The 17,711-nt window shown below is 45.5% G+C and overlaps 1 pseudogene; it reads left to right on the top strand.

The window, feature by feature from the left end:
- Positions 1-4,604: 4,604 nt before the first annotated feature.
- LOC146058490 (piRNA biogenesis protein EXD1-like) lies at positions 4,605-6,281 on the top strand (annotated as a pseudogene).
- The last annotated feature ends 11,430 nt before the right edge of the window (positions 6,282-17,711 follow it).

Here is a 17,711-nt window from a genome sequence, read left to right as displayed (position 1 = left end):
TTGACCTATTGACCCTGTCGACCTTTTGACCCTGTTGACCTATTGCATATCAAACTTTTGGGGTAGACCTACTATCTATCTAGACCAGTGGTAGCCAACTCCGGTCCTCGAGAGCTACCAACAGTTCACACAGGTGCACTCATTACTCACTAACACATTTTAAAAGATCCGCAGGTGGCGCTAATTACTTTACTTGCGTTTCTGTGAGGAGACCTGCAAAACATTAATTGTTGGTAGCTCTCAAGGACTGGAGTTGGCTACCCCAGATATAGACACTGTCTATCACAGTGATGGCTAACCTTGACACTTCAGCTGTTGTTGAACTACACAGGGCATGCTGGGATGTGTAGTTCAACAACATCTGGAGTGTCAAGGTTAGCCATCACTGGTCTATCTAATAATCCACACCCGGAAGTGGAACTAGTTCCACCTGCCATTACAGGTGGTGGAACTCAGTTCCACCCCATTCCCCGCCACTTTAATCCCTGATGCAGAATGATCCAATGGTTCATCTTGAGACAGAAAACTAGATCACAGAAGCAGACAGGAGGTGTCTATTTACACCAGACACCTCCTGCTGCATAAGCATATTACCGCTTTCCTGAGGCTGTGCAATATTGTACAACTCTGAATCAGGCCCCATTTGTGAGACAAACAATACACAGAAATAAGGTATACAATGGTAAAATAAAAATCTAGACTAAGAGCTACCTACCTTGGAGCAACCCCATAATACTCCATGTGGCATATCAGGACCTGCATCTCCTCCTAATGCAGGCCCGTTTCTGCCTACCTCCCAACAGTCCCTATTTTAGCGGGACAGTCCCGATTATTAGGGCCTGTCCCACTGTCCCACCCACGGGCGGCAGTGTCCCGCGGTGAGGGGGGGCTGTTGGGAGTCCCCCCTGTCGGCTGCTAAGCAGCGGGGAATAAAAGCGTCTATTCCCGCAGCCAGGGGGCTGGGGGCATGGCTAGAGGCTCACAGAGCCTCTGGGTCATGCCCCCATAGCGGCAAAATGGGGGCGTGGCCTCGCGAGAGAGCCGCGAGTGTAGGCCATGCCCCCTAAATTAGGCCACCTGAAGAAGGTGACCCCGGACGAAGTCCGAACCTGTGACGAAACGCGTTGGGCGTGGCTTCCAGTGATCCCGACGTTGTGGCGTCTCTGCAGTCCATGTCGATCTGAAGGAGTTGACCCGAGTGAGCGGTTGTTTGACGAGGTTCCTGCCGGCGACTGATCACCGCCTACGGCTGTTACATCTGTACCTTCCTGACGCACTGCCCGACTACTCCCTGGCAAGCATTGCTGTTTTTACCCTAAATGTACGTCAGTATTTTATAAGTAAAATCGTGTTATATTATATTACTGATTGTGCGCTTCATTTACTTCTCTTTGCATATATATATATATATATATATATATATATATATATATATATATATATGCAAAGAGAAGCATATATATTAGTGCTGTTTGCTCTGCTATGTGCTGTTTTATATGTGGGGGACCTACAGTATGTGCTGTACTATTATCTGAGTGGGGGGGACCTATGCGCTGTACTATTATCTGAGTGGGGGAACCTATGTAATGTATTATATGGGGGACCTATGTGCTGTACTATTATCTGAGTGGGGGGACCTACAGTATGTGCTGTACTATTATCTGAGTGTGGAGGACCTATGTGCTGTATTATCTGTGGGGGCTATTTGCTGTATTATTATCTGTGGGACCTATGTGCATTATTATTAGGGTGGGGGATTTACGGATCAGATGTCACACACCTGCGATTTTGGGCCGATTTTGCCTGATTATCGGCCCAGAGTGCCGAAATCGGATGAAATTGGCCCAAAATCGCATAGTGTATAGCCACTCCTCTCTGGTAAGGTGGCCACACCCCTTCAAAAAGACCACGCCCTTGGTGGGCCCCTGTGAGTGCATTTCCCTGGTGGGCCCTTCATGTCCCAGTCCGACATTGGATGGAAGGTTGACACAAGTATTAGGTTGACAGTCAAAAGGTCAACATGGCTTTTTTCACTTTTTGTTTTGTCCCGAATGTCAGTATGATCGACATGGACACCATATTGGTGCACCACCTCCCCTCGCATGGCTCGCTGCGCTCTGCACACTAATCTCTTCTCTCTTCACATCCTAGTGGATGGTAGGGCCATCGAATGATTTGGAATGTAAACGCAAAACTAAGGCACTCTCAGGTGCCTTAGCTTTGCGTGTTCCTTGTACGGGAACAGGGCGGACAGCTGACATCTGGCATTAATCGATGCCTAATTTCCTGGGGAACACCCAGCATTTTCATGGTAACACCCATGAAACGCTGGGCGTTCCCGCCACCCTACTCCTCCCGCCCGCACTGGTGGGTTCGAACAGGATGAAAACGAATAGTTTGCTGTGCCTGTCCGCACCCAGCATATGAAAACACCAGTCCTCAGTGCGAACCAAGCAGATGAGAATAACCCCCCTAATCTGCCGGCAAGGGGATTCAAGAGAATGGGGCACATTTATCAAACAATTTTTGCAGCTAAATCCCATTAGCCACAAATATAAAGTATCCCCTGAATATCAAAGGGGTATGTATCAAAGGGGAATTAATCAATGGGGGACCACAGCACAAATCTCCAATCCATGCTGTGATTCCCGCTTTCTATGGGGGATGCGAAGCTGCACGATGTATCAACATACACATTTAGCGATTTAGGGGCATTTTCTAAGCGATCTCACTACATCACTCCGTGTGTAGAGGCATTGTGATAGTGCGGCCCGACAATTAATATCCAGCATGCTGGATAAATCTGGTAATATCGTCAGACAAGACCAGTGTTCTCACCGCTGACACATCGCTGTGTGCTGTGGGTTCTGAGTAGGAATGTGCACCTGTCACTTTTCGTGTTCCGTGAAACACGTTTTGGCTCTGGATCTCGGGCAGTGTTTTGGATCTGGATCTGTTCCAAAACACCACCATTTTCGTGTTTCATGTTTTGTGTTTCGTGTTTGGGTTCTGATTTTTTTTTAAAGAAGCAAAAAAACTGCTAAATTTCAGAATTTTGGGTTTTTTTTTTTTGCTCCTAAGCTATTATTAACCTCAATATCATTAATTTCCACTCATGTCCAGTCTATTCTGAATACCTTACACCTCACAATATTGTTTTTAGGGCAAAAAGTTGCACTGAGGTAGCTGGATAACTATGCTAAGCCACACAAGTGGGTGGCACAAACATGTGGCTCGTCTAGGAGTGGCACTGCAGCAGCAGCAGACAGGATGGCTGTTTGAAAAACTAGGCCCCAAAAAGCACATAATGGCAAAAAAAGAGGTGCAAGATGGAATTGTCCTTGGGCTCTCCCACCCACCCTTATGTTGCGTAAATAGGGCATGCACACTTAAACAAACCAATCATTTCGGGTCTGCCATACGACTGTGGCTGAAATGATTGGTTTGCTTGGGCCTCACAAAAAAAGAACTCAGTTAAGCTGCCCCCACATACCAGGGATCAGAGCGCTATAACCAACAACCTATTACTACTAAAAAAAGAAGCAATTCACCTCTCCCTGTGCAAACTGGCTCTATAGAGGCAAGGGAAGCGGTCATCTATTAGAATGAACTTAGGTCTACAGTCATTAGGTCGACCCCACTAGGTCGACTGGCAGGAAGGTCGACCTGACTTAAGGTCGACATGGGCCAAGGTCGACATGACTTAAGGTCGAATTTGCATAAAGGTCGACATGAGGAAGGTCGACTGGTCATAAGGTCGACATGGGTTTTTCACTGTTTTTTGAGCCGACATGTGCCGACAGGCGGTATTTCATGCCCTACCATCCACTAGGGCGTGGTGGGAGAATAAAATAGTGTGCCGAGCGCAGCGAGGCACCGTGCCCAAAGCATCGCGAGCGAAGCGAGCAATGCGAGGGTCCGATTCTCATTGCCAACTGTGTCCATGTCGACTGTGTCGACATTCGGATCAAAAAACAGTGAAAAACCCATGTCGACCTTATGACCAGTCGACCTTCCTCATGTCGACCTTTATGCAAATTCGACCTTAAGTCATGTCGACCTTGGCTCATGTCGACCTTAAGTCAGGTCGACCTTCCTGACAGTCTACCTCGTGGGGTCGACCTAATGACTGTAGACCTAAGTTCATTCTGACAGATGTACCGATTCCGAGGCAAGATGTCTTCCTCATACAATTCATTTTGATGAACATCATCTTCTCCCCATTTTGCAGAAGCAACCTTCTACACTGCTCACTGACCAGGTTCCCCGCTACACTAAAAACTCTTTCAGAGTACACACTGGAGGGGGGACAATTCAGGTAAAATAGAGTCCGTTTGACTTTGTACAGGGGCTTCCAAACTGCCTTTTTTGTCCGGCAAGTACAGGTAAGGACTGTCTGACATGTCTACCAATGATGATGGTGATGCTGTCACCAAAGTAATCCTCCACCACAGTGATGGGATGGTCCGGCATCGCAACCACCAACACCCTTTGACTCTCCTTGGGGATTTGTCATAAAATGTCTTTAGGAGGGTGCGGTTGTTTTCAGTGGCTGCCAGCGGTGTGGGCTGCGCTCTGTCCTGTGCCCGTAATACACGTTTAGCATGGACGTAGTAACTGATAGCAGCTTCCTAACAAAGGTCATTGGGAAGAATATCAAATGTACAACCACCAATAGATGCTTTCAGGGCATGCCAATGAGTATTGATGCAAGCTGTACAATCACTTTAAGAAAAGTTAGGGATTTAGCAACTGGGAAAGAAGTGCCTGGAACAAAAATCCTCTTTGGGCATACCATTCTTAAAGTGGAACCAAGAAGAATCGTCTGATCCTTCAAGTCAAGAGCCAGAAAATGCAGCTAATGAAAGAGAGCGTTGAAGATGCTGGGAAACCTGACGGGGAAGTGAAAGAGCCTGATCTACCTGCACCTCATGGGATGTATGACAGTATCCTACATGCCATTAAACTGGCAGTTGAGGATGAAGATGCAGACTATGTTGTGACAGACCAGTTTCAGCCTATGCTTGGTCCTGCAATTCGACATCTACAGAGCAAGAAAGTCCTGAGCTTAGGTGCAGTGGGACTGAACTTGTGTCACCATTGAAAGTTGTGCTGGCTGCAGGTGGCTACGAAAAGATACGTTTATTTTTTTGATGTCCTTCTCTTGGGGCCTGGAGTTTTCAGAAACGGGCTACAAATGTTGCTTGAAGACAAAAGCTTTCTAAATGTGGTCCATGACTGTCGCTGGTTGGGGGATGTCTCCTCCCACCAATATGGGGTGGTTCTGCAATGTCTTTGATACACAGGTAGGAGATGTACACCTGTTCTTCATGGAAACCGGGGGCTTCCTTCCTAATCGTACGTGTTCACTTAAGGAATGTTTGACTCGACATCTCAACATGCCGTCTTCACAGGTTTCATTCCTTCCTTGCAAGCAAACTTTAATAAAGGATAACCCCAATATATGGCTTGATCGTCCAATGTCTACACATTTGCTGAAAGAATTGTCTCTGGAAGTCTTATACCACTTGGCTCTGTGCCTAGCAATGTTGGATGTCATGTTAGCTGATTTTACATTATTGGTTGATGGGTATTTAAATACGTATAGCCAAGGAGCAGCGGATGATTTGGGCAGCACTGGGATCTGCTCCAAGCATCCAAAAGAAATTCAGCAACTTTGTGTTTTCCAGCAAGTTAATAAATGATAACCCCACTGTATGGATTGATCGTCCAATGTCTACACATTAGCAACTTTCTGTTTTCCAGCAAGTTAGGCGAGAGGAAGCAATACACAAATACATTGTCAATGGCCAAGGTTTCTTACCCAGGTGAAAAAGACAAGCCAATGAATGCACCGAGGAAGCTGGATTTGACTCTCAACAGTGGGATTCCTGAGCTCTGTGATTATTACCAACTGACTTGCAATACTTTGCCGAAGCAAGAAGTGGAGTGCAAACAGTTGTATGCAATTCAGGACGAGTCCACTTATCTTACATATTATTGACTCTCAGTGGTGGGTTTAATGAATGGTGATGCAAGATGGAATTGTCATTGGGCCCTTCCACCCACCCTTATGTTGCGGAAATAGGACGTGCACATGTTAGCTGATTTTACATCATTGGGTGATGGGTATTTAAATACATATAGCCAAGGAGCAGTGGATGATTTGGGCCGCACTGAGTTCTGCTCGGAGCTTCCAAAAGAAATTCAGCAACTTTGTGTTTTCCATCAAGTTAGACAAGACTTACAAGCTGACTTACAAGCAGTTTAATAAACGATAACCCCACTATATAGCTTGCTCGTCCAATGTCTACACATTTGCTCAAAGAATTCGCGCTGGAAGTCTTAGGCCGGTTTCACACACTCCGGCTCCTGCCGGACGGTGAAATCCCGCACGGCCAGGGAGCCGTGCCGCACACACTAGTTTATCATGGAAGGGATGGCCACAGCCCGGCAGCCGTCCCTTCCAGTGGCGGGATCCGGCTGCAGCCGTGTGGCCGGGCCGTGGCCGTCCCGTGTGAATGGACACAATAGTGTCCATTCACAACTAATGTGTGCGGCACGGCTCCCTGGCCGTGCGGGATTTTACCGTCTGGCAGGAGCCGGAGTGTGTGAAACCGGCCTTACATCCCTTGGCTCTGCACCTAGCACTGTTGGATGCCATGTTAGCTGATTTTATATCATTGGTTGATGGGTATTTAAATACATATAGCCAAGGAGTAGCGGATGATTTGGGCTGCACTGAGATCTGCTCGGAGCTTCCAAAATAAATTGTTTTCCAGCAAGTTAGGCGTGCAGAAGCAATACACAAATGTCATTTGTTGCTGTGTAGGTTTGAATGGCCTTTTGCTGCTCCTCCATCCTCTGCAGCATATAGAGGGTGGAGTTCCAGCATGTCACAACCTCTTGTTTGATGTGATGGCAGGGCAGGTTGAGGAGTTTTTTCTGCCGCTCCAGCCTTCGGCAGGCAGTGGCAGAATGGCAAAAGTGTCCAGCAATTTTGCAGGCCACCAAAAGCATCTCCTGCACGCTACTGTAACTTTTTAGGTTGTCTTCCGACGGCGTCTGGTTGTGTGGTGCAGGGTGAGAGCAGCAGCGACGGGCTCCCGGAATAATATTCAGAATATCTTCATCTGCATTACAGTGTGTCTATGAATGTGCACAGTCATGTACATGTTATCTGTGCTTAAGGTACAGTGCTTCCATTAACACTGCAGAATGGCTTCCCGGAGACACCTGTAACACCCTATCTAAGTGTGATTCCGTAGCAGGTGTGAGAAGCAGCCACCATTTTTAATCCTTGTCTGGCACTTGTGATTTCAGTATATGGTGCAATATTTAGATTAGTGCAGGGTTCCATTAAAATAAAAGTGGCCTTGCCTTAGTTTAAATCTGGGTCTGCTATTGTGATATGTCATCACCATCAGCAGCATCCTCCTCCTCCTCCTCAACTTCCTCCTCAGTGCCAGCTACATCAATTTCCTCCTCCTGGACTGTGGGTGATCCTTCCAGCATATGCAGAGGGCGCACTGTAAATGGTGGAAGGAGCCATCTCTTCCCATACAGTGCTGGGAAGGTCAGGCTTCGCAACCACCAATACCCTTGGACTCTCCTTGGGGATTTGTGATACCGTGTCTCTAAAGGTCAGTAACCCTTATTGTCCAAAACAATTAGATTATTTTGCAGCACCGGTGTGCACACAGGTGAGGTGAGACTTGTAGTACTCTCTCCCAGCTAACAGTCACACAGCAGCAGACACAGAAAAATTGAAAAGGATTTTAAGGAATTTATTTACGTCAGTAACCCTTATTGTCCAAAACAATGAGATTATTTAGCAGCACCGATTATTTTGCAGCACCGGTGTGCACGCAGGTGAGGTGAGACAGTCACCTGAGGTGCTATCAGTCACACAGCAGTAGACACAGAAAAATAGAAAAATTGAAAAGGATTTTAAGGACTTTATTTACGGCAGTAACCCTTATTGTCCAAAAAAGATTATTTTACAGCACCGGTGTGCACACAGGTGAGGTGAGACTTGTAGTACCCTCTCCCAGCTAACAGTCACACAGCAGCAGACACAGAAAAATTGAAAAGCATTATTAAGAAGTCAGTAACCCCTTCATTGTAAAATAAAAATTATATTTTGCAATTTGCACCGACGTGCAGCCTGCACAGGTGAGGTGAGACTTGTAGTCAGAGGCGTAACTAATATTGTGGCGCCCCCCCGCCAAAAAATTACCTTACCCCTCCGCATGCCGCCGCCGCCGGCCCCGCATTCAGTCCGGCACCGCAGATAGCCTCCGGGCTCCGTCTCCTGCAGTAATGAAAAATGACACGACAAAATGGCTGCCCCTGTACAGCAGACAGTTTTTTTAGGGATGTTAGAGGAGGCGGCGGCCTCCTCTAGCATCCGTAAAAACTGTCTGCTATTAGGGGGCAGCCATTTTGTTGTGACATTTTTCATTACTGAAGGAGACGGAGCTCGGAGGCTATCTGCGGTGCCGGACTGAATGCGGTGGCGGCGGCATGCGGAGGGGTAAGGGGGGGTCTGACCAGAGTGCCCGGGCACCGGGGGTGCCCCGCTGGCGCTTGCTCCCCCAAGCAGCCGCGGTGCTGCCTTACGGTAGCTACGCCTCTGCTTGTAATATCCTCTACTGGCTTACACACAGCAGCAGACACATTAATTTTTTAAAGGATTATTAGTAAGTCAGTATATTTATTAACCCCTTTATTCTAAAATAAAAATGATATTTTGCAATTTGCACTGATGTGTGGCCTGCACAGGTGAGGTGAGACTTGTAGTACCCTGTTCCAGCTTAGTCACACAGCAGCAGACACAGAAAAATTTAAAAGGATTATATTATTAAGGAATTTAGTGGTAGGGACTGGGAGTGGGACTGGAGGACAGGTAAATCAATCTGTATGAGGCACAGACACAGACTACAGGGATAAATATATAAATATACAATAAATATATAATAATAAGCACAGACTCTGTCGCATACCTCCCAACCGTCACCTACCATACCTCACCTATTCATCAAAGCATACCCTTTATTCTGCCACAGATGCACGTGAAGGAAGTCTCTGATAGTTGTGAGTGGCAACCCTTATGCAAACAGTGGAAGATAGTGAACTCGCTATGTTAAATTCCCCTAGCACACCAGTTGCATGTAAGGATCCAGTGAGGAGGATACAATGGTAATGCTTTAGGTATTTTATTGCTGTACCTTGAGATGATGCACAGATATACCTTGAGGGATGATACATAGAGGTCAAAGCAAAATCCTTTCTGCAGCTCAGGAAAACATGTCTGCTACACATGAGGCTGACACAGGAACTGGAAGTGAGCTTACAGAACAGGAGTAGTCACATGACACATACATATGCTAATTACATTAACTTATAGAGGTAAATATAACATTGGCCAGTAGATGGCAGCAAAGGATAACAAATACATAAGAACTCAATAAATCATATAGCATCCATACAAAATGGTGGATTCAACTTGAGAAACCCTAACTAGGGCAGCACACTCCCCGTCTGAAATCCTAGGATTTCACTTTACCATTTGACATTATGGATTAATGTCCATGAGATAATCAATGATGGTTCTGACCTGAAAGACAAAATACACAAATACAAAACACAACAATACTGGAATGTGTATATGGAGTAGTCCAATGGACAAGTCTCTCAAGCACGTATCAAGTGATGAAACAAATTAAACAAAGTTCTTGAAGAAGAGTAAGGTATTCCCTTTTCCATCTGTTCCAGAAACAGTAGGCGAGATGTTGAACATGTTTCCACCTCTTCTGATATGAAAGGTTTTCAGGTGGACTAGGAACAGTTCCAAGTTTTTGAGTGAGAAAAGTTGCTGGAGTGAGAATAACAGGGGTCTCTGGATCCGTGGATACAGGAACAAGAGGTCTTGAATTGACGATAGCAGTCACTTCAGCCAAACATGTAGTTAGAGTCTCATGGGTGAGCCTTGCGATGGCGTGTACAAGATTTAGCCATCTGGAGAAGCATTCAAAGCGATGGCAGCCCAAACCAAATGTTTCTTTGGATCTTGTAATAAGGTTACTTATTTCAGGACGAATCTCTGGGTCGATGTCAGGGTCTTGGAGACTGAAGACATCTTGTAGGGAAGTTTCTTCAGGCTGGTTCTGCAAGAACTCTGGGCCCTTCAACCAAGAAGAATTTTTAGAGGCACTATAAGACGCTGGTCTGGTGGCACAATCTGCAGGATTGAGATGTGTTGGAACATAGTGCCATTGTTTAGGTTTAGAGGATTTTCTGATCCTTTCAATGCGGTTACTGACATAAACATAGAAGCGTTTCTTCTGGTTGTTTATATAACCCAGAACGACCTTGCTATCTGTGTAGAACTGAACATCATCTATGTGAATATCCAACTCTCGCTGTATAAAGTCTGCAATCTCTACAGCCAGTACAGTTGCACAAAGTTCGAGCCTAGGAATGGTATGTTCAGGCCTAGGAGCTAACTTAGCCTTCCCAAATAGAAATCCAACATGAGTTTCATTACAAGAGTCTATTACCTTCAAATAGGCGACAGCTGCTATGGCTTCAGTAGATGCATCTGAGAATATGTGGATTTCCTTTCTCTGACTTGTGGCAAGAGTGTAACATCGTTGTACATGAATCCCATCTAAGGCTTGTAGAGATTCCTTCCAAGACTCCCAGCTTCGCTGTTTGTCTGTAGGCAGTGGAGCATCCCAGTCCTCAATAGACTCTGAGAGCTGTCTTAACAGAAATTTGCCTTGTACAGTTAAGGGTGCTACAAATCCCAGTGGATCATATAGGCTGTTCACCACTGAGAGGACTCCCCGCTTGGTAAATGGCTTATCTGCACAACTTACTTGAAAGCCGAAGGAATCATGCAACAAGTCCCACTGCAAACCCAGACTTCTCTGTACTGGTGGATTGCCTTGGCCGAGATCCAAGTCTCTAAATTCTGTGGCATAATCGCTGGGTTGAAAAGCTTTCATGACAGCAGCACTATTGGAAGCAATTTTATGTAACCTTAGATGAGCCTTAGAAAGCATACCTTGTGTTCTTTTAAGCAGATCTATAGCTTCTTCTGCTGTAGGTAAAGATTCGAGCGCGTCGTCCACGTAGAAGTCTCTTTCAATGAAGTGTCGGGCATCTTTTCCAAACTCTGATTCGCCATCAGAGGCAGTCCTATGTAGACCATATGTAGCGACTGCGGGTGAAGGACTGTTGCCAAACACATGCACCTTCATGCGGTATTCAACCATTTCCTGGCTGGTATCATTGTCTCGGTGCCATAGAAACCTAAGGTAATTCCTGTGATCTTGTTGTACAATAAAACAATAGAACATTTGTTCAATGTCTGCGGTAATGGCAACTGGCTCTTTTCTGAATCTCATAAGCACTCCTACCAGATTGTTGTTTAGGTTCGGACCAGTGAGGAGAACGTCATTTAGAGATACGCCACAATGCTTGGCACTTGAATCGAATACCACCCTGATTTGATTGGGTTTACGTGGGTGATATACTCCGAAGGAGGGAAGATACCAGCATTCTTCATGCTCTTGCAAGGGTGGAGCTAGCTCTGCATGGTCATTTTGAAGTATCTTATTCATAAAGGTCACAAAGTGATCCTTCATTTCAGGCTTGCTTTTTAATGTACGTTGCAATGACATGAATCTGGATAAAGCCTGTTCTCGGTTGTTTGGCAGTCGTGTTCTAACATTCCGAAAAGGTAAAGGTGCAACCCAGTGGTTAGATTCATCCTTGCAGAATCCGCTGTCCATTATCTTAATAAACTCTTTGTCTTCTATGGACAAGGCTATTCTGTTGTCATCTTGCGTTGTGCAAAACACTGATCTTCCTAAGTCATCATAAGGTGTAGGAATTACTTCTGGCACCTGGATGAGGTCAGAGAACCTTTCTCTCACTTCATAGTGATGTGAGCATGGCTTGAAGTGAGTTGTGCGACCGTTTTTGAGCACATAAGTTTTAAAAGAGTTAACTTGAGAAGGTTTATGGCTCTTGCCCAGGCACACATCGCCCACAATTACCCAGCCTAAATCGAGTCTTTGTGCATATGGGGCGTCATCTGGACCATTGCAATATTGGCGTACCTTATGGGCCCTCAGAATGTCTCTTCCCAGTAGTAGTAGAATGTCAGCATTCATGTCCATCGGAGGAATTTCTTTAGCAAGGTGTTTTAGGTGAGGATGATGAAGTGCAGCTTCTGGAGTAGGAATTTCTTCTCTTTCATCAGGTATCTGGTCACATTCAATTAATGTTGGTAAGGGTATGTGGGTATTCCCCTTGATTGAGGAGATAACATAGCCAGTGGCCCTTTTGCCGAAAGTCTCTGTATGACCGGAGCAGGTGTCAATGGAATACGGCGTTGCTTGTCCCTTTATACCGAAGATCTCAAAGAATTTAGGTTTTGCTAAAGACCTGTTGCTTTGTTCATCTATAATGGCGTACATTCTGGTGGCTTTCTCAGATTGCCCTTCTGGGTAGACCTTGACCAGACAAACCTTAGCACAGCATTTGGGATTGTTCTCTTCCCCACATACTTCCATGCATGATGAGGAAACTGTGGGTGTAGCTGAGTCTTGAGGTTGTAGCTCCCCGCCATGTTTTGCAACGGGGTTAGGCGCTGTTGAAAGTTGTGTGTTCTCTGGAGGTAGAGTGGGATGCATGGCTGTAACATGTCTATCGCTATTGCATTCGGTGCACTTGACGGTAGCTTTACAGTCTTTTGCAATGTGGTCTGAAGAGGCACAACACTTGTAACACACTCCAAGCTCTCTTAAAGTATCTCTGCGCTCTTGCAAGGTCTTAGCCCTAAGCCCACGACATTCCTTTAGTGGATGAGGCCTTTTGTGGATAGGGCACACACGACTGGAGTCCCTTTGTTTAAGAGCAGGAGCATCTTGCTTGGTGTATGAGGGCGCAGTAAGTGGGACGTTAGTCTTTCTGACAGATACTGTTCTCCTTAAATCTCTATGTTTGGTAGCAGTGTTATCATACCTTGAGGATGACGGTGAAGCTGCTGGAATAGGTTCAGTGAAGTCAAAGCTGGGATCGTTCTTCTTCTGAGCTTGGTCACTGATGAATCTGGAAAAGTAAGAGAAAGGGGGAAAGGACACTTTGTGTTCTCTTTTGTACCTGGAACCCTGGTCTGCCCATTTTTCCTGCATGCCGTAAGGTAGTTTGGACACCACTGGATTCACGCCATGAGCAGTGTCAAGGTAACTCAGTCCTGTCAGACGAGGATCTAACTTGGCTAGTTCTAATTCTTTTAATAGGTCGCTTAGATCCTGGAGCTTGTGGTTGTCTTTGCTAGTTATCTTTGGGAAGGCTTGAAGTCTTTTGAATAAGGCACTTTCTATAGCTTCAGAACTGCCATAAGTCTGTTCAAGTCTCTCCCATGCTGCAGCAAGACCTTCCTCTGAGTGGCCGGTATGAACTGCTCTTAATGTCTTGATGCGTTCTGCAGATTCTGGGCCTAACCAATTGACAAGCAGGTCAAGTTCTTCCTTGGCGGTGAAGTTAAGATCATGGATTACAGCTTCAAAGGTCGATTTCCAGGCTCTATAGTTCTCAGCAGAGTCATCAAACTTTGAGAGACTGGTGTTTATAAGCTCCCTGCGTATCATGTATCTGGCAAGGTCAGACATGTCTGTTCTCTCATTCCTTGTTGCTGGATGAACTTGTGGTGCCGCTGGGGTATGTAAGTTCTCTGGCGTATAAGGCTGAGATATGTCAGGCCAAAATGATGTAGCATAAGGATTAAGCTGTGGTTTAGTTACTGGGGAATCTGCTAGCTTGTAGCTGGAAATTACCTTGTCATTGGTAGGTGGCATCACCTGTTGCTGTGTCGGTATGTCTGCATTGAAGATTGGGGGTGGCATCGGTATGCGCAACTTAGAAGCTTCTGTTTTGAGAGCTGAATCTTCATGGTAAGCAGGAGGTATAGGTGTTAGTTGCTTTAGCACATAATCAGCAGTGCGGTCTGCTGGGTTTTCTACTTCTCCTGGGATGTAGTGGTTCAGATCAGTACCTTGGCCTAATGCTTGTTCAAGGACTTTCAGTTTGGCTAAGGCAGCTGCTTCTTCCTTTTCCATTTGGAGGATCTTTGCCTCAGCCTTCATCCGTGCCATTTTTTCTCTTACCTCTGCTTCCTTCTTAGCAAAAGAACTTCTTACACTAGCTTCTTCTGCATCTGCACGGATTTCTATTAGCTTCTCATGTAAAGCTGACCTTCTGGAATGAGACGATCTGGCAGATGAGGATGTAAGCTTGGTTGAAGTTGATCGATGTGACCTAACTTCTTGTAAGTGTGCGATGCGGAATTCTGCTTTATTTTTGGCATCTTGAACTGAAGCATTATTTCTTTGGAGTAGAGTCTCTATCTCAGCTAGCTCTGCTGAGGCATCATCAAAATCAGAATTACCCAGAAATGTGATGTATTTTGCGGACAGTCTCTGGTAGCGATCATAGGCGGTAGATAAGCGATTCAAAACCGCGGTTAACTCTGTTGCATCATTGTTAAAGCGTGGAAGAGCTGCTATGTGGTGTTCCGCTTTTTCCCATAAGTCATCTAAATTGTCCTTAAATTCATCTCTGGTTGTCTCAAAAGTCTCTCTAATCTTTTGTGTAGGCTTGAATGCACGTTTAGGGCGTACATCTTGTCCTTCAGTAAGCTTGAACTCTGTTTCCTGTACATCTGAGTTATCAAAGGCATGATGGACTTGCTTTTGTGCAGCCACGGAGGAATCCACAGAACCTTTTGTGGACATGTTATAACTAGCTTAGAACTGCCTCTTGAAGGTAGAACTGTGTTTAACATACAGGTGGAGAGCTGAGTTAGGAAGCACTTGTGGCCATGTGTTCTCATAAGATGGTGGCCAGCTCTAAACTTGCTTGCAGACTATGTGTATACATGCAGATGCTGTAGACTTAGGTTTGCTTTGACTATTCTGCCACAGATGCACGTGAAGGAAGTCTCTGATAGTTGTGAGTGGCAACCCTTATGCAAACAGTGGAAGATAGTGAACTCGCTATGTTAAATTCCCCTAGCACACCAGTTGCATGTAAGGATCCAGTGAGGAGGATACAATGGTAATGCTTTAGGTATTTTATTGCTGTACCTTGAGATGATGCACAGTTATACCTTGAGGGATGATACATAGAGGTCAAAGCAAAATCCTTTCTGCAGCTCAGGAAAACATGTCTGCTACACATGAGGCTGACACAGGAACTGGAAGTGAGCTTACAGAACAGGAGTAGTCACATGACACATACATATGCTAATTACATTAACTTATAGAGGTAAATATAACATTGGCCAGTAGATGGCAGCAAAGGATAACAAATACATAAGAACTCAATAAATCATATAGCATCCATACAAAATGGTGGATTCAACTTGAGAAACCCTAACTAGGGCAGCACACCCTTCCACTGCATAAACCAGCTGGTTCTCCGTCCCCTTGCCTGTTTACATCCTGCTATCTAACCACCACCCACTCACTTGCACCTCTTGTAATCTGTCTGTCTCCCCTTCCTACTAGATTGTAAGCTCCTCCGAGTAGGGCCCTCTTCCCTCCTGTTGTCAAAGCCCACTTCTCTTCACATTTCACTCACAGCTCTCCTATACTCCAACACTCAGTGACCATCTTCGTCTGCATACTCATCTTCATCATTGGACTCAAGCCTCTAGTTGTATGTTGATTGAGTCCTCACTACTTACATTGAAGCTGTAATGTGTATTGATCTGTGGCGCTCTTTATTTGTACTGTATTTTTGTTATTTATTCAATGTTATGCCAAGCTTTGTCTCCCTGTATTGTTCCTTTGTACGGCGCTGCGAAACACTTGTGGCGCCTTATAAATAAAATTATAATAAAAATAACCGTCCCGATATTAGCAGGACAGTTCCGATAATCAGGGCCTGTCCCGATGTCCCACCCGCGGACCGCAGTGTCCCGCGGGCGGGGGAGGTTGCAGGAGGTATATCAGTGCCTGGCAGATCATTCACAGGCTGCAGCGCATAGCTGCCGCTCGCCGCTTCCATGGGCGGATGTAGCGCGCATGTGCGCAATATAAAGACCCACTGACACTGCAGAGTAGTAGGCAGGTCGCCCTCTAGCAGCTATGTTTAGCTGTTACTAGAGGGTGAATTGACATGGAAGATCCTGCTGTCAATAGTGTACCTTGGCGACGCCCCCTGTGACGCTAATGTGCCATCCAGCCGCACATCTCACACAGTCTTGTCACAAGGATGGGCTGGCTTCTGCACGCTGTAAGTTATTTCTAACTAGGACGACGGGGCCCCCAAGCTCCGAAACGTTTTCTGTTTGGCACATGGAATAAACTTCCACTTTCTTCACCGTTTACGTCAGGGGGGGGGGGGGAATCTCAGAGGGAAAAAGTTGCCGCAGTGTATGGGCACATTTAGGCAGACGACTCTAGATCAATGGCGCAACCTTGCACGTGCATACTTTGCGATGTGATGACAGACTGAACAATGCCTTGTTTCATCCTTCCTTACACAGCTCAGTGTCACATTTGATATCCTCTGATTGGCCGTGCAGCAAAGCCAACCAGAAGATCTCATATGCAATCCACTAAAGCGCAAATTCCTGCATACACGCTAAATTATCTTCACGATTTGTCATGGCAAAGTGATCATTTAGATAGTTTTAGGTCAATGCATTAGGTTGACACAAGCAAAAAGTAGACCTGAAAAGGTCAACATAAGATTTTCACAATCTTTTAAAAAAAAAAATTTAAACTTTTTCATACTTTTCCATCCACATGGAATACAATTTGCAATGGTAAAGTGTGCCAATAGCAGTGGTAGTAGAGTGAAACGAGCCCTGAAGTACACAAATTTGAGCACAATGTGCTCAAATCTACAAATGGACACAAAAAAATCTGTGAAAACACATGTTGGCCTTTTAATGTGTTGACCATTTTGGTGTCTACCTATTGGGTCAACTGAATTACTGTTGACCCTATGATCCATGCCCTAGAGCAGGCATGTCCAACGTTGGTCCTCCAGATGTTGTGAAACTACCCATCCCAGCATGCTTTGCCACAGTTTTGCTATTAGGATATGCTAAAACTATTGCAAAGCATGCTGGGATTTGTAGTTTCAAAACATCTGGAGGGCCACCATTGGACATGCCTGCCCTAGAGTATTTTTCTTATGTTGGATGGCAGTTGAATAAAAGAGAACAGTAATGTGAAAATACTTCAGACACAGAGATGGTTCATGGCACATTGCCGGTGGGGGTGATTACAGCAACTACTGTTAATTAATTTCAATCAAAACTGGATACATTTTTGGCCACTAAGGGAATGCTATAGATATGACTTAAGGTGCCCACACACGCACTGATCCCGGCGGTGCGATGCTATGCGATGGTGTGCGCGCTCCTGCGGCACCTCATCGCACAGTACAAAAAGTATGTGCTGCACATACTTTTTGTACTAGCTTTTTATCGCATAGCATCGCATCGCATGCACATCGTATGCACAAGGCATACAATGCGATGCTATGTGTGCTAGTTAAGCACAGAACGCACGCCGGGATCGATGCGTCTGTGGGCACCTTTACTCAAGTCAGTAGTTACAAGTTAGACTGGTTGAACTCAATGGACTAACGTCTTTTTTCAGCCTTAATTGCTATGTTAC

Source organism: Crinia signifera, chromosome 2 (assembly GCF_055691185.1).
Source record: "Crinia signifera chromosome 2, ASM5569118v1, whole genome shotgun sequence".
Taxonomy (NCBI): Eukaryota; Metazoa; Chordata; class Amphibia; order Anura; family Myobatrachidae; genus Crinia; species Crinia signifera.
Note: the sequence above shows the minus strand (reverse complement) of the source record. Positions and strands in the feature narration are given on the sequence as shown.